The following is a 13,445-nucleotide window of genomic DNA, read 5'->3' on the forward strand; positions in this document are numbered from 1 at the left end:
GATAAAGTCCCCTTGCCATGAGGATTGAAAGGATTATTTTTTTTATTGCCAGCCCCCAAAATGAACTGCACGAGCAGCCTCACAGAGCAGCAAGGTTCTGAGTGATTCAACTTTTCTGCACAGCAACAGCAGGACAATGTGCTTCAATCCTAACAGGCTGGCATCAAACTGCCTTCTCCCCTTCAAGGTTTGAGGACTTCTCTTCCACAAGACTCCTCCAGCAATCCCAGTAGTGCAGCCCATCATGCCATGGGCATGCAATGGCATAGATGGAGTTCATGTACCCTGGGCTCTGTTTGCAGCAGCAGCTCCATGCAGCCTCTCTCCCTGTGCATATCAAACAGAGTTCATGATGATAATTTAAACATTTGTTCTTGCTCCCCACTTGGTCCCTTTTTTTTTAGCATCCTGAAGGCCTCCACAGAGGACAAACCAGGTGTGGGAGTAGCTAATGAGATATTCATTAAGACCAGATTTTGATAGAGATAACAAGCCAAATCAGCCCCAAACTTCTGCTTCTCAGCATTCAGCTTTAAGGATCGTTTTGTTTTACAGCCAGAAAAACTACCTGCAGCAGCATTGCTGGGGAACTAAAGCCTCCAGCCACATTTAGCTTCCATTTCAGCTACTCTGCATTGAATATTCCCCTTGGAAATTCAGAGAGCTACTGCACTGTCTGTTACATGTGTTATATAAAGACAATCAGGATGAGGTATTTGGGCACTGACCTGCTTGATTTTATTTTTGGCATTCTCTCCTTCCCACCCCCCCCACATATATTTGTGAAGCATGAAATACATTCACCCTTCCTGACTCAGTTCTATTCTTTTTCAATCCTGACAGAACACTTGAGGTTGGTAAGTGAACTGTGCTAGGCTGGGTCATGTTTTCAAATGAAGAAAAAAACACCCCACAGCCCTGAAGCAGATTGATATAATTTTGGTTTCATAGCTGACAATCATTTTTCATCATTGTTTCAAGCATGAAAGATTTAGCAGTGGCTGCATAAAACTCCAGTAGCACAAACCTTTGATGTTCTGTCAAGCAGCTTTGCTTTTCCCCCTGTCATACAGACAGCAGTCACAAATTACTCCCTGGCAATCCTAGGTGAGGATTATGCAGATTATTAGAAAAAGATGAGGTTTAAAGAGTTATTAAAAGTACCTCTGCGTTTCAGCAACACGCAAACACGCAATTGTGTCCTTCACAAAACCTCCTGGTTTTCTTATTTTAATGTGCTGCTGGTTTTCCTCTGTGTCAACTGATCTCTTTGGTTGGGCATTTTCACCCCAGATTCCAAGTAATCAAACTGTCATCAGCATCCTCCTAAGAGAAAGCACTGGAACAAACAGAAAACCACCACATTTGCAATCTGCTTGTGAGCTGCAAACACGTTTCTCTGAAGGGCCAGTTGTGCTACTTGGAGTGACTCTGCAAGATCAAGCTACGTGGCAATATAGAATTAGAATATAGTGTCCTATTTTATTTTAAGCTACTGCCTTCTTGAATGGATGTACCATCTGTCTCACTGCTAATGAATTCAGGACAATTTTTTGCCCTGGCTTGAGTTCCATTGGGTTGTCCAGAGTTTTCTCGTGGACACCAGTTTAAATTAAATAGGTGAAATGCTACTACAAGAATTAATGCTTAAAAATCCGTGTCTTATCCAGTAAAGTCTTTCACCTAAACAATGTGTGATCTTTTTTTTTTTTTTTTTGATCTGCAGTTTTATTTCATCAACAGCATCTGCAGTTTGCTGTGTTCTGTATTTTGCTGTGACACTGGGTTCTGCAAACCCCTGGAGCACATGTTTCCCTACCTACCATTGCAGTTTTGGGGATGCAGGTCTCTGAGATCTTTGCTTCATGACTGCAAGTGATTTTTATCATCCAAATGGGCTTTATCTGTAAGATGGTGATAATAAAACTTCTCCAAATAATTGATCTGCCCAAGGTTACACAAGGAGTGGAGGTTAAGGAATATCAGCATCTTCCTCAGAGCTTTGGAAATTATTACTATGGATCATTATTAAGATCTTTGAATTTTTGAATGATGCTTGGGCTCTGTTTCAAATACTTTACAGAAAACTGCCCTATTTGAGTAATCTCTGATGAAATCTAGGAAGAGCACAGCAGGTTAATGAAGGGATGAGAGGAAAGTAAGAATAACTAGTAATAAGTGAAAGAAATAGGCTTAGTTGTCTGTACAAGATTTGCAGATGAGTGTTTCATACACATTGTCATGTGGAGAAGGCACTCAGATCCCCAAAACTGAGTAATTCACTCCAAGTACCTCAAATTTCATGGCTTTCAAGATTTAAAGTGACCTCTTCAAAGACTAGACAGTGATGAAAGATCAAATCAAGCAAACTTTTCCTGCCTTACACCTTAAGAAGTCAATGGTACTATACACACAGCATTTTATGGGATTATATTTTGCTGTGCTTGTACTCTCACTTATTCCTCAGTATTTAATTATCAAATACCTCAATGAACTCCTCAGGATACAGCTACAACTCAAAAATTATTCACTGAAAAGAGCTGTTGAATAACATTTGACACACGGAGGAATCCATTTGTAGAAAATCCCCAATCAGCAAAATTCATTGACTAAATTATACATGATTAATTATTCACCCATCTCTCACCACACAACTTTCCCCCCCTCCCCTTTGACAAATTCCTAAAACGATCAAAATGCTGATCACAGCCCAACAGTTTATTCAGCCTCTTGCCTTTATGTCTCCCTTCCAGTTTCTTCCCTCCAGTCCTTTAGTAAGCAAACCCTTCTGGTTCAGCAATTTGGCGAACCAGAGAAATTTTGACTTGCAATTATATAACTGCTGCAAGGCACTCCAGTCAGCAGGAATGCCATCCAGGAGATTCACAGCTGGAAAAATGAAGGAACAGCCGTCTCCCCCTGCCACAGGACTTTTATTGGGTATGCAGTCTTCAGTTCTGAACGCTTTGATTTATTGGAGGGAGAAGCAATGTGAAAACACTGTCAGGCTTCTGCAGCCACTGAGATATTAGACTGCTCCATCCGTGTACATCACGCTCAGGAAAAGCACAAGAATCTGGAGGGCTATAAATTAGAAGATCCTGGAGGTGTGGAGTGGAAGGAGGAATCAGGAGGGTAAACTTAGCTTGTGATTAGCTTTAAATCCTGAGAAACATGAAACAAATTCTGGCTGTTTCATGAATTACACCTTGCCTTTCCCAATTGTTCCTTTATTTGTAATTCTCCAGCAGAAGTGCAGACCCACACTCCCCCTGCTCCTGGCTTGCAGCCACTTGGGCCAGCAGGATCTGCCTGCTCTGTTGTGCTCTTTTTCCCACATATCTTTTTTAGAAACCACTTATTGAGATCTTAGACCTGATGTATTTTTAATTCTGCTGTGAAATCCTTACTTAGAGAAGATGCTGCTTTGACTGACAAGGCCTTCCACTAAGCTGTGGATCACGCTCTTTTCTCCCCTTCACAGCTACTGTATTCCCATCTCTTAAGGGACCTCTTTTAAAGGGATCTCTTTTAGTCAAGAGAAATGAGCTCTCTCTTCCCACTCCATCTGCACAGTGCCTGATTTATACTATTTATATAACAACTCTTCAACCATTAAAAGGTAAACTGCAGCTACAAAATTCATGCTGCACAGATTTCTAAACCTGAATTAACCTTCACTTGTGTTACAATTTGTATTAGATCCCATGGTCCAAGGCTCTGTAAACCTTTCTCAGTCCTGAACCAGACCCATAACTTCCTTCACATCTGATTTCTGGAGCATAAGGTTCTGTATGATATTTTGTATCCTTCTCAACTCTAAGCCTGCTTGTAGGTGATCCTCTTCTGCATTGGTTGATCCCAATTAGCCTAAAAAGAGCCAGGGCCTCTTTTGCTCCCATCCTGTACACAAGCATGGAATCACTTAAATTCCCTGCACAAATGTCATCATTCACATCTTCAGCTCCTCAGATAAAAGGGACCTTTCCAGCAGAATACATTGGACTAGACCTCCTTGCTGCAAGGTTGTCCCTTTAAATCATTTCCTAGGGCTCACTCCTGGCTTGATGGGGGACGGGAAGGCAGGAGAGCCTGGAATTTTGGGAGGGGCTGCAGCTCTTAACTAGTCATTTTGCAGCTAACCTCTGCAAGGCAGCTCTCTTCCACATGGTAAATAGGCTTATTTATTCTTCTCACATCTCATTACTAATGCTTTCAATGTATCCTAACTAGACAAGCAACCAGCTTCTGTCCTTGGATACCAGCCCAGTTCTCCTTGACTTCACCAGCAGGCACAGACTATCTGAGGAAAGAATTCAGCTCAGTATAGTATTTACACTACATGCTAATTATTAAAACAGCTACCAGCTCCTGTTTCATAAGCAAAGATATAAATTCCAGGTCATTACATAAAATGACTTTATAAAGCATTTGCAGAGACCATTAACTTAGCTACAGCCCTCTGCTCACCCTTGAGAGGAACAGGGACATCTGAAACAGCAGCACTCCACTCTCTCCTCTCCTGCAGAGGTGTGGTTGCAAACCAGGATGTTGCACACCTCACTCACTGCCTGGTCCCCAGTGGGAACTTGATTTAAATTCTGTGAGCAGCAGGTGAGGGAAGCGATTCTGTCCCTCTGCTCTGCTCTGGTGAGACCCCACCTGCAGTGCTGCCTCCACCTCTGGGATTCCCAGCACAGGAAAGACATGGACCTGTTGGAACAAGTTAATTAGATGGATGGAGCACCTCTCCTATGAGGAAAGACTGAGAGAATTGGAGTGGTTCAGTCTGGAAAAGAGAAAGTTTTGAGGTGACCTAATTGCAGCCTTCCAATACCTGAAGGGAACCTAAAAGAAAGATGGAGAGGGACTATTTGCAAGGGCCTGTAGTGACAAGACAAGGGGGAATGGCTTCAAACTGACAGAGGGAAGGTTTAGATTAGATATTAGGAAGAAATTCTTTACTGTGAGGGTGCTGAGGCACTGGAACAGTTTGCCCAGAGAAGCTGTGGCTGCCCCATCTTTGGGAGTGTTCAAGGCCAGGTTGAATTGAGCTCTGAGCAACCTGGTTTAGTGGAAGGTGTCCCTGTCCATGGCAGGGGGTTGGAACTGGGTGATCTTAAAGGTCCTTTCCAACCCAAACCATTCTGTGGTTCTATGATTTTGTGGCACATCAGGAAAACCAATTTGAGATCTTGCAGCTGATCCAACAGGAAAAGGTGAGGGGATGCCTTCCTGTGAGCAAGACTGTGCTACAGAGCAGAGTCATTCCCAGGCCTCTCTCAGGTGTCCTGTGCCTCATTTCTCCATCTGTAAAATAGGGCTAATAGTTCCCTCACACACAGGTGATAGGGAGATGAAAGATGCTCAAAGATTTAGTGTAGTCCATAAAAACATGACAAGTTTGATTCGATATAAGCTGGCGACAACTGTAAATTTCAAAGGCAATTCATTTCACAGATTTTAGTGCCATTTCCAAATGTTTATGTCTACTCTGCTACTGCAGTTCACTTTGCAAATCCACAGCTGTGGAGTACAAGTCATTAAGGGAAGGGGGGAGAAGCCAGAGTTTTTGTAAGAAGTGATCAGGAGCAAATTAATTCATGTAGGCTATGAATTTTGCATCGGTAGGTTTCAGTGCAAATCCAATTGCAGTAAACAGTTTATATTCCCCCTCTAGCTATTGTTTTGAGCTATCTTCAGATGCATACTGATCTCCCTGAATTGCTTTATAGGCTCTTAACATTGCAGAGGTTTTCTTTGCAGCTGATAACCCCAGGCTGGTACCTTCAGGCTAAAAGCTGACACTGTAGAGCCCATGTGTACCAGCTCAGTGGAGCTGTGCTATTGGATAGCTGAGGGTCTCATTTGTAATTAAAGAGTAGAAAAACTGATTTCTGAAAAACAGTTCTGGGATGAAGGTAGAGTTTGCTATGAACTCAACAGCTCTGGAGTTTCAGACAACAGCTTTTAAATTTTTTTCTGTGCAGGGAAACAGCCTGTCAGAGGTTTGTGCTTCCACCACCTAACCAGTCACAACTCATTGCCCACACAGTTGTGCCAACAATCACAATATTCCAAGCTCAAATCAAAAGAAATTAATTCTAGGTGATTTACCTAGTCCAGTCACAGCACAGCTCCAGAAACAGATTAATGAGCACAGTCAAGGGAGCAGGGGTGTGTGAACATCCCTAAAACTATGAGACTGTCTGGGGAAAAAAAGCCTCTTTTGGTGGCTTTCCCAGCAACCAGCTCTCAGACAAATCATCCTCAATTGATATGACCAAAAAGCAACTGATGAGAGCCCTTATAAACCTAGTAGGAGTCAATTTAAAAGACAAAAAAAGGGCACAATTGAAGCCTTTCTCCTGACACTCACTGTTCAGGGCTCCATGTCCATTGTTAACAGCCCTTAAAAGATTTCTCCCAGACATTCTTCGTGCCACTTCCACTGTCCCTATACTGCTGGTTGGTGGCACGCTGAAGACCTCTTCCTGCCAGACATTTAAACAATGCACAGACACACAACTCACTCCAACTTAGATCTGACACTTTTCCTCAACATTAAATGGGCTACTCGCAGAGACAGACAACTCAGTAACTTCAAAGCTCCCTGCCTTAGCTAACAAGAAACAAATTGCTTCCCCAGTGACTCCTCTCAAGGGAATAATGCAGGATAAACCTGTGATATTTGCATTAATTCATCTTTAAATATAAATCGGAATAGATTCTGCTTGTTTAATATATTTCCACATTATTTAAATGGACTTGTTTTAAAAGCCAGTAACATGTTTGCTTTGGGAATATTTTGCATTTATATTTACCTTTTGGCTGGCAGTTCATTTTATGGGAAGATCTGTTGGAACCAAAGCAGTTGAGGATTACAAAGATTTTAGAAAGGATTTACATCTGAGGCCCCTTTCATCATGATTTTCAACAATGCCACTTTCCTTAGTTTAGTGACATTTAAGGATATTGGAAATATTTTGGTGACAGACCCCACCAGTGAGCTCAGCTGCCTGAGGAGAGCTGGGCTTTGTTGCACCTGTCCTGATTCCTGCTGCCTGTGGAGCAGGTTTGATGAGCAGACATCAAAGCCCTCTGCAGAGGTGCTCGATTTCATCCTCCCATTTTTTGTAGTGGGGAAAACTGAGATATGAAGGAGAGAAGGGAACAATATTGCCTGAAGGCCAGCAGAAAAAGGGTTAGTTTTTTTCTTGTTTGCTCACAACAAGCACCATAAATTACAAGTTGCTCACTCACTCCATCCTCTCCAGTTATGTCAAAGTGTCTTGAAACCATTATTAGGATATTCCTGCACTACCTAGTCCTGTTTTAGGATTCACTATCCAGTTACCTACACTTCCCCCTGCTGCTGGGGGAACTCTGCAGCAGAGCAGGTGTAGAAGGGACCTGGTGTCACCCCAGTGCACTGTCAGCATCTTTTAGCTTAACCTGACAGTAAAAGTGGACTTCAGTAAAACGCTGTCAATGGAAGGACCCGAGGCACGAGATGGGAGAGTGTATGTGCAAATCTGTAAGACTATGTAAGCTCAGACATCCATCAAAGTGAAGAAAAACCTTTCTGGGGCTCAGCTCCTCTTCAGCCCAAAGAGCTCCCAGGCTCCAGGTGCTCTCTTATAGCATTGCTGGCCTGAGAAAGCAGAGCTGCTGCGCTGTTTTCATTGCTGCCCTAACCCACAGCAGCCACACATGGTGTCACACGGTGTCGGCGATGACACCCCACTGCTTGAGCAGCTGCATCACTCCTGGCCTTTGTTTTATCTCCTGATTAGCTGCAAGAAATTCGCTGTCACACAGAAATCAGATTGACTCCCACTGCACTGGTTGGGAACAGTGTTTGTGCAAAGATGCTCTAAAGGCAGATGTGAGGTTCTGTATTTTTTGATAAAGTTCACAACTTAATATTATGAAGTGGTGGGGGGAAATCAATACTTTGGTCATTGGGTAAACGCTTTTGAGTTCTTTTACTGGCTCTAAGATTTACTGTTTAGCCACTCCAATTCCCATCATGTGCAAATGTTTCCTATATTAATAGAAGAAGAGTGATTTGTGGGCAGTGAATGGGAAACAGGACATCAATTTAATGGGGCCATTTGGGGTTAGCACAAAATGACAGAACAGCAGGAAGCAGTTAAAAGCTTCCCTCTCAGCAATCAAAGGCCTGCAATTCTGAGTCTTTTCCTCCAATCAAGTAGTGTATTGATGAGAAACCAGTTCTGATAATGACCTTTGAAAGATCTCATTCTGGCCTTCTGGGGTAATTAATTTCCCTAACTGTGGTGTCCTAACAGGAGCTCAGCAAATGCACGTCATCTACACAATCACTAGAGATGCATGACAAATGGCAGAAACCAAGGAGAGATTTCTTTTCCCTTATCTTGGCTGAATTTTTTTCCTTTGAAGGTTCCTGACTGACTTGCTGGTATTGCTTTTTCTATGTGCATCTTCCTCTCTCCTACCTGTCTGTCCCAGCTCATTCAAATTATGGATAGACCATCCTTACTAATTCATCAGTCCTACTGTAACTCAATGCATGAGTTCCTTCCTGTGCTGCATATTTTTACATTTCATTCTGTAAGGCTGCTCCTAGATCAAGTCACACTCACATTTCATTCCAAGCTTTAGTTCAATTAATATCACTTTTTTGGCAGTGCTGAAAAGAAACTCTCCTTTTTCTTTCAAAGGCAGCCATGGAGTGCTGAATGCCAGCTCCCCTAGATGGGGAATGGAAGGTGTTTGCTCTCAGTCCTGCTAACGTCAGGAGTTGTATTTCATTACACAAAAATACACCTTCAACCAGTGACAACAAACCTGCCAGCACAGACTGAGCTGCTGGAAAATGCCAGGAACGAATCAGGACAACACAGTAGCTTTCAGCTGATTTTAGTGACCATTCCACAACCTGCTTTTAGAGCTCCAGTTTTCAGTTTTAAGGCTCTTCTGCCTTTTCCCAGTATGCTGGAGATGGTGATACCCATGATCACTGTGACTGCTCTGCTGGGGAGCTCTGCTTGTAAAATAGGAACAAAACTGACTGCCATGAGCTGGTAGGGACCCCAACTTTTAAATTTCTCATGCTGCACTTCAGTGACTTTCCAAGCTCCTAATACCAGCTCAGAAATGCCGTGAAACGCTGACCCGGCATGAACTCCCTCTGTCAGTTCAGATCTGTTCCAAACCTCGGCAGGCGTTCTGCCAGATCTGGGATCATCCATCCCCCCCTGCAGCTGGCAGAAAGGTGACACAGAAATCACAGCACTTGCAAAGGCCATCCTGTGTGCCCCAGCTAGTTCCCCACAGAGGCACCATGTTGAGCCCACGCCGGATTCACACCAAATCATTAGGAGCATTTGAAAAGGGAACACAACACCCTGCTCCTACCATCCTTGGAAACAGGAGAGCTTCCTCTCCCAGCTGTGTCTTGGGATTCCTGCTCTTTGCCATCTTATTATAAGCCAACAAAGACCACGTGTAGAGGGGTGAAGGAGAGCGCTCGATATGACAATTACAGGCTGTACTTGAAAATTGTTTTCCTAAGCAGGGTCAGCCAACCTGCTCATGCCCAGGCACTGAGCAGGAAAAACATCTTATGTATCATATACTGTGAAGAAACTACCATATGAAGCGTGGAGGACAAAGGCAGAAACATGTATGGACTGTATTCTAAGGCAGCAAAACAAATTCTCCCTCTGCAGGGTCTAGGAAAGTCACGAGCACAATCAACTTTTAAAAATCATTTAAATAGTTGTCGTGACTTTATTCTTACCTTGTGTCTGTTGATTTGGCTCCCATGATGCCTGAATAGCTTTCCTGAAGCCAGTTTGCTGTCTATTGTCTGTGCCTGATGAGAGCTGTTATTTCTGATTATATGCTTTTCCTCTTTATTCCAGATCTCTGTGCTTTCTCTCCCTCAGCACATTTCTCCCTAAGCACTGAAGGTGTCTGATGCAGGTACCACCTCCAGCATGCCCTAGCGGGTAAGAATAAAGCAAGAACATGTCACACCTTAGCCTAAGACTGCAACCAAGGGGCAATATCCTCACATCTGGAAGTGCCTTTATACTGTGCTACCCCTCTGCACTGGAAGTTCTACAGGATTTCCAAGCTAAATATGGTTCCATCATTCTTTTATTCATAAAAAGTCCCACTGCAGAAACAAGCCAGACAAGCCAAGCTCCAGCTGTCTATGAATTTATTTTATTGCACCACAACTTCCTAAGAACAAGGCGTTAAAGAAAGCAGATGTTTCCATGTGTGCTTTTAAAGTAGATGTGAGCCCTGTCTCCCAACACCTCCCCTGAGCCCACAGGGACTGTTGACTCTGTAAAGACAGAAGCATGAATTAGCCTTTGCAGAATCATAACTCTCACACCCTACAAAAAAAGTGAATTAGTGCTCATTTTCCCTTTTGAGCACAACCAGCAATTGGCTGGAGAAAGTGAGGCTAGGGAATACTGAAATACATCTGTACACACAAAGGAATTATCCTGCCTCTCCTGCCATGCTAGGCCAGTGTTCAGCACATTCAGGATAGCTTCCAAGCAGCACACCAAAGCACTGGGATGTCCCACTCTCACTCAACTAGTCCTTTTCCACCAGGTGTTCCCAATGCCCCCGGTCTCAGCACACAGGGAATCATTGGGCTTCGATCACATGGGAGCCTCTGGGACAGAGTAGGAATAGGCAGCTCAGGGTAGAAGAAAGCTGGAAACTCTCCCAGAATAACAATAAAATGCAAAATGGGATTCACAGTTGTGAGAAATCACAATCACATGCCATTCAGCAGCCCAGCTATAACTCTCCATCACCCAGAGTACTGTGATACAAGATCCCAATTCTTTGGCTCATGGAATCGCCTCGCTCACAACAGCCCTGGACCTGGGAGTCTCCACCACTGCCTTCACACAGAGGTTCCCGTTGCACTTTGTGCCTTCCAATTCCTCCCAGCTGCTGAGCTGTTTGACACAATGCTCAGCACGAGGTTGCTGTCAGCAACACGAGGTGCTTCACCCTCAGGGAAATGGAAACCCCACTCAGGTACCTCCCCATGCAAGCCCCTGTTCGTTGTTAGGCTAAAACCAGCCCACAGCTATTTCTGAAACACTGATGCTCCCCAAGCAGCACTTAATGTCACTGTGAAGCTTTAAAAATGAGACCTAGAAAGTTGCCCTGGCAAGGATCTGTTCAAATGTAAACACCATTGTACCAGGGTGGAGGATCCCTGAAGGCCAACTGTGTTATCTTTTGTTCATAGAAAACCATTAGAAAGTTGATTTTAAAATGCTACAATTAAAGGCTTAATATAAATACATTTCTGATGGTATCAACAAGCTTTCAGACTTCAAGAAGCTCTTTCAAAATACCAGCTCCTTCAAGCAAAATAGCGGGTTTTGTTTTCTCCTTCATGGTGAACAGACTACAGGCAATTTACACTTACTTTCTAATCTTAAAAAATACTTTATCTGTGCTGTGCATCATATGTGCTATGAACTTCACACACAGGCTGTAAAAATATACATAAAGCCTCATACAAATTTACTGTTCTGTCTGTAGATTCATGGCTGAAGATAAAGCATTGTAGTACAAAGGCTTGGGGGCAGGCACACAAAATCTGATGAGCAAGAGTTCTGTAAAATTTAATAGAATGTTTGTACCTGTATTTTAGATAATCAGATTACAGTGGGATTTCAAAATTAATTTCCCTCTCCTGGGCAGTTTTATGTTATGTTTTGGGAATAATCACACAAAATGAACACTACAACTGAAAATCCTGGGTTTATTGAGGTCACTAGGGCAACTCCTACTGATTTCAATTGGGCCAGGGCCTCACTTTATGAGGAAGTCTTGGGGAGAAAATAAATTCAGACTTCTAGAAATGCAGCAGCATGCCAAGAAGCCTTTTCTTAATTTTATTTTGAACATGGTCAGACTGCCATCTGAGAAAGCAGCTCCTTTCATTGCCTTCAGGAAAACAGCAGGTATTCCTGCTACCACTGATTCCCTGCAAGGAATAGGCTTTTAAAGCTGCTGCTTTTCACAGTGGCCAAATACTCTTGATGGGCTTAAGTCCCCACCTCACCCCTGTGCCAGGATCTCAGCTTCCACTGAGGGCTGGGAGTGGGAGGTCCAAAAAAGCTCTCTCAGCTTCCTTAAGCTTGTCCTGGACTGTGGGATAACTAGTCTTGCTTATTGGAGGCCAGGAAATCCTGAGTTCCTACACCCAAGAGCTGAGCATTCACAAGGAGCCTGTTTTAGACAGGACCTTGCCCTCGTGAGGGGCAGAGGCTGTCAGCTCCTGAGGAGTTTCCAACTGAGTGGGAACAGGGAGTCCCCTCTCCACCAAGCAGGATATTACCTGCAAGACTGAATTCAGCTCTTGGAGGCTAATTCCTCCCCAGCCCAGAAACATGCTATCACTTTTTCCTTCCACTTCCAATTCCTTTTTTTCTGGTGCAAACACACACGTGCTTCTTGCCTGTTTATCAAAGAATCTGAGGCTGCCAACAGCACCCATCTCCTCTAACATACCAACTTAGACTTCTGCTGCCAATGTGGTCCTTCCTGCACCAAATCACATTGGTATCTACCACACATTTGAGAGGTGGTGTCATTAGTATAGGACAGTTCCCGCTTGAAGCCAGTTCCACATGAGAAGTGCAGGACACATAAGAGAACTTGGATCAGGAATGTAGCAGTTTGGTACCAAGTATTGCAGTAAGAACTCTAACAACTTACCAAAAGTGAAAAGTTTGATGCCTGTAAACAGGCTTTAATCAGAATTTTGGATGAACTCTGAAGGTACTGACTTTTACTGGGGAAGACTTCCTCAATTAAATTTCCATGTCTATCAGACTGTGGAGTATTACTTATATTAGCTTAGTAATATCTGAAAGGTCTTGGAGATAGACATCATGGAAGTGGGGCTTCAGCTTCACTGACCACAGAACTATTTAAAATGAAGTCTCAAATCTTCTGGAAGAAAATTGTTAAGTAAGAAAATAGTCAGAATTCTGAATAATACGATATAATTAACTTTTCAGCAGAGAACAGCCTCTTGGCACTAACCATGTCCTTTCTGATCTATCAGAGACTGAAAAGCATGGCCTTTCCTGTGCCAACTGTCTTTTTAGAATAAACAAAAGATCCTCCCCCTTCATCTCCACATATTTAATAATATTAATAGAACATTAAAATATTAATGCTACTAGACAAGGCCTTTCATAAAGCACATAAATGAATTCATTCACTCCAGCTCATTAGCTTAATCGTCAACCTTTTTACAATGTAACTGATTAACATTTTCATTGTTCTTCCTTGTTTTTCCCTTAGACTTTTGCTTCTTTGGGGATCAAAAGATCTCTGAATACATAAGCTCAACAAATATCCCTACAAAACTGTACAACAATAGAGATAACTAAGTA

The 13,445-nt window shown here is 43.0% G+C and overlaps 1 long non-coding RNA gene across 1 annotated transcript; it reads right to left on the reverse strand.

Annotated features, from left to right (window-relative positions):
• Positions 1-1,171: 1,171 nt before the first annotated feature.
• Positions 1,172-12,990, reverse strand: LOC113972326. Its single transcript, XR_003535847.1, has 3 exons — positions 12,831-12,990; positions 9,791-9,994; positions 1,172-1,339 (listed from the first exon to the last, which is right to left on the reverse strand). It is a non-coding gene; the product is annotated as an uncharacterized LOC113972326 (long non-coding RNA).
• Between the last annotated feature and the right edge of the window lie 455 nt (positions 12,991-13,445).

The sequence above is a fragment of the Neopelma chrysocephalum genome, unplaced genomic scaffold, assembly GCF_003984885.1.
Source record: "Neopelma chrysocephalum unplaced genomic scaffold, ASM398488v2 Primary Assembly neopelma1_91, whole genome shotgun sequence".
Lineage (NCBI taxonomy): Eukaryota > Metazoa > Chordata > Aves > Passeriformes > Pipridae > Neopelma > Neopelma chrysocephalum.